At 45.5% G+C, this 4,151-nt stretch overlaps 1 pseudogene; it reads left to right on the top strand.

Moving 5' to 3' along the window:
• The first annotated feature begins 878 nt into the window (after positions 1-878).
• On the top strand, positions 879-1,786 carry LOC125357988 (annotated as a pseudogene).
• The last annotated feature ends 2,365 nt before the right edge of the window (positions 1,787-4,151 follow it).

Raw genomic sequence — 4,151 nt, 5'->3', positions numbered from 1 at the left:
ATTAGACTTATGGGGACTTCTCTGTTCTCAAACAATAAGAGCTACCTAGGATCTGGAGGAAAAATGAAGGGGAAAGGTTTCAGAGCTGAATCGTGTTCTTTTCTACACAGCCTGAGCCTGACTAAGGAATGAGCAAGAGGAATTTTGAATTAAGTTTGAGATGGAAGAAAAAAGTAAGTTGCAGGAGTTTTTAATGACAGAATATTGAAACAATATTAATAGAAGTGGGTGGAGGTTATGGAGTTGAACCCAGGGGTCACTGAGGACTCTGTTTAGAATGAGGAAGTCTCATTGTTTGTGAGCTCTGCCTTTCTACCTATTTCTTCAGCAGAGTGGTCAGGGCCCATGCAGGAGACCCATTTCTTCCCATGTGCCCTGGATTCTTTCTCGAGCAGGTTTTGTCTCTACCTCCCACTGCTTCCAAATTTTCCTTTCCTGGATCTCTCCCTATATCATAGAAGTGATGCTGTTACTATTATCTGCTTAAAAATACCTTGACCCCATTTTACTTTATTAGCTATCATCTCATTTCTTTGCTTACCTCTGTAGCACACCTCTTATAGAGTTGTCTATATTTGCTGCTTCCTCTTGTTTTATCTTAATTCAATTATGGTCTGCCTTTTGCTCCTACCGATGCATTGATATTGCCATTGGTAGAATTATGGATGACTCCAGTGGCAAATCTGAGCCCTTGCCTTGGCTGAGCTGTCAGCATCATTGGTTGGTCATCTCCTGTTTGGTGCCTTTTCTTCCTGGGCTCCCAGAGGCTCCATTCTCTCAGTTTCCCTTCATCTCACTGCTGTTTACTCCTCGAATCCCTTTGCTATTTCTTCCACTCATGGCCTCTGAATGTGAAAGATCCCAGGGATCAGGCGCTGCTGGGGATGGCCGCAGCGGAGCTGCAGCGCTTCCTGCCCCAGCCCTACGCCAACAAGATCCGCCCTGCGGGCGTCTGTGACTTCCTCCACCTCCGCCTGGCCGACAGCCTGCTGGACAACCTGGCCTACGAGTCCTCCGCGTTCTGCACCAGCATTGTGGCTGAGAACTCCTCAGGCTGCATTTACCACGGGCGGAACCTGGACTATCCCTTTGGAAATATCCTATGCAAGCTGACCGTCGATGTACAGTTTTTGAAAAATGGCCAGATAAAGCCTGGTGGTGGGAGAATGCGATCGCAGCCCTGTTTCAGGGCCACTCTCCGATCAGCTGGCTTCTCCGCACGACGCTGAGCAAGTCGGAAAGCTTCGAAGCAGCTGTGTTCAGACTGGCCAAGACCCACCCCCCCCCCCATCGCCGACGTTTACTTCATCGTGGGGGGGCACGTCCCCCCGGGATGGGGTGGTCATCAGCAGGAACAGAGGGGGCCCGGCAGACATTTGGCCTCTGGATCCTTTGAATGGGGCGTGGTTCCAAGTTGAGACAAATTATGACCACTGGAAGCCAGCGCCTAAGCGAGAAGACCGAAGAACTCCTGCCATCAAAGCCCTAAATGCCACTGGGCAGGCGCACCTCAGCCTGGAGGCGCTTTTCCAGGTTTTGTCGGTGGTTCCAGTGTATAACAACTACACCATTTATACGACTGTAATGAGCCGCCAGCCCAGACAAGTACATGACCGGGGTCATAAACCTGAGCTGAGGTCAATGTTTAAAGAATGAAATACTTGAAGAGAGTGAGACACCTGTAATCCTAACTATTCAGAAAGCTGAGATCTGAAGATGGTGGTTACAAGCTAGCCCAGGCAGACAAACCCAGAGACTCTTATCTCCAATTAAACATGAAAAAGCCAGAAGTGGAAGTATGACTCAAGTGGTAGTACTCCAACTTTGAGCAAAAAAAAAGCTAAGAAACAGCACCTAGGCCCTGAGTTCAAGCTCTGCTATCAGCACACACAAACAAAAGAAATCCTTGTAGAGGTGTACTTTTCTTTTTCTTCTTTTTTTTTTTTTTTGGAGACCTGTACTTTAATAAAGAAGACAAGGTGAAATAATTGTGATTGAAAAACACAGACTGGTTTACCATTGAAGTCTCCAACCCTGAGGAACAGGGTAGGTCCCTGGAGCAAGTGTCGGAGAAGTGGGTTATGCAGTCGCAGCTCTCCTGTTCTTGTTGCCTGTGTCTCATGAAACCTGCACAGTTCAGAGATAACTGATACCCTTGGCCCTATTCCCAGCACCTCAGGATTCTGCTGTCATACTTAGGCTTAACCAATAAAGAGCTGGGGGGGGGGGCGGTTAAGGAGTGGCTAAGGTTCTGGGTGGCTGAGGTTCTGGGTTTTAATCCCCACTACTACCAAATAAACACTGCTGTTCATTGGAAAGTACTTCTGAAAGAGCCCAGTTAAAAAACAACATAGGGGAGGGGAGTGTAGTTCAGTGGTAACACACCTCCCCCTGGGTACGAGGCCCTGGGTTCTACTCTAGCACTGAAAAAAACAATTCGATGAAGAAAGGGAGAACTCAGCCAGGCACAAGGGGCTCACATCTGTAATCCTAGCTACTCAGGAGGCTGAGATCTGAGGATCACAGTTCAAAGCCAGCCCAGGCAGGACAGTCCATGAGACCCTTATTTCCAATAAACCACTCAGAAAAAGTTGGAAATGGTGCTGTGGCTCAAGTGGTAAAGTGTATGCCTTGAGCCAAAGAAGCTCAGGGACAGTGCCGGGGCTCTGAGTTTAAGTCCCAGGACTGGCAGAAACTAAAAAGTGGGCTGGGGAGAACTCTAGTTGAACACCTGTTCAGTGATGTGTTACTCTGGATTTTTTCATAGATTTTGGTGTGATGAGACTCTCACTGTTTATAATGTTTCTAATATATATATTTTTAAAACCTGTGGACCTTTCTAAATAACCACTGTCATAATGCTTTTTGAAAGTAATATGAAACCAAAAGGTATTTTCTTGTCCTTTATTAATGACATTTGCTAATAAAATGTGGTGAACATAATACAAAAATACTAAGCTAAAAAAAAAAAAGATCCCAGGGATCAGACCATGGGTTTCTTTTCTTTTCTACCTCTCTTTGTTGGTTACATTCAGTCTATGATTTCAAATCTCTATGTCAGTGACTCCACAAATTATATCTCTTGCCTGGGCCTTAAACTCAAGACAGGTATACCAGATGCCTACTTGATATTTCCCTCCAGGCTGCTGTATCCAACAGGAGAGACTAGGTTATGGTTTACTAACAATGACCTCAAATCTCAGTGGCAGATTACAGAAATCACCACAAGTTTTCATGCTTACTCATGCTAAATATACCCCATTCTCTTCCCCTTGTCATCATCACTCTGGGACTCAGGCTGAAGGAGCAACTCCCATCTGGAGCACTGCTGATCACAGAGTGAAGGGAAAAAATAAAACATGGCAAATTGTAAAGCTATTCTTAACACTTCTCATACTTCATTCATGCTCAAACGTGGGATCCACAAAGTAGGAGGAGTATAGCTAATATGTGTGACTCTTCCCACAAACCTTCTCCCCAAGTATCCGCCAACTCAACTCAATACTTCTAGTTAGGGAGGCCAAAATTCTTGAAGATACTCTTGACATCTTTGTTTCACTTTCTCATTCAATTCCTTGTCACACTTTAGCTGAACCTTCATGTCACCTCTTCTTCTACCACTCTTTCCACCCACCAAAATCTCACTCCTGGATTATTTCAGTGATCTCTTAACAACAGGCCTCTTTGCTGAGCTCCATGGCTCCCTTTTCCTAATAGTCTTGTCTGAACATAGCAAGCCAGAATGATTCTTTTAAGTTATAAATTGAATCACCTCTTGCCTTTTCTTGAACCCTCTAATGATATTCATTTGAGAGAAAGAGAGAGAGAGAGAGAGAGAGAGAGAGAGAGAGAGAGAGAGAGAGAGAGAGATCCCATTTGGCCCATTAGGTCCTTCCAATCATGTTTCCAAGATCTCTCACCCCTTTCTCTGCTACTCTCAACACTATCGTATTGGACACCTTGCTGCTGTTTCTCCCAGGGCATTTGCAATGGCTGCTTCCTCTGCCCAGAATCCTTTTCTCCTAGGTAACCCTGCAGCTCCTTCTGCCACTCACCTTCTTCCTGTCCCACCTCCTCTCAGTTGATCCTGACCACCTATTGGAAGTTGCAATTCTATTTTCCAGATTCTTTCAACTCCTCAGAATTGATTC

The sequence above is a fragment of the Perognathus longimembris genome, chromosome 10, assembly GCF_023159225.1.
Source record: "Perognathus longimembris pacificus isolate PPM17 chromosome 10, ASM2315922v1, whole genome shotgun sequence".
NCBI lineage: Eukaryota > Metazoa > Chordata > Mammalia > Rodentia > Heteromyidae > Perognathus > Perognathus longimembris.
The sequence above is the reverse complement of the archived record's forward strand: the minus strand, read 5'-3'. Positions and strand labels throughout refer to the sequence as shown.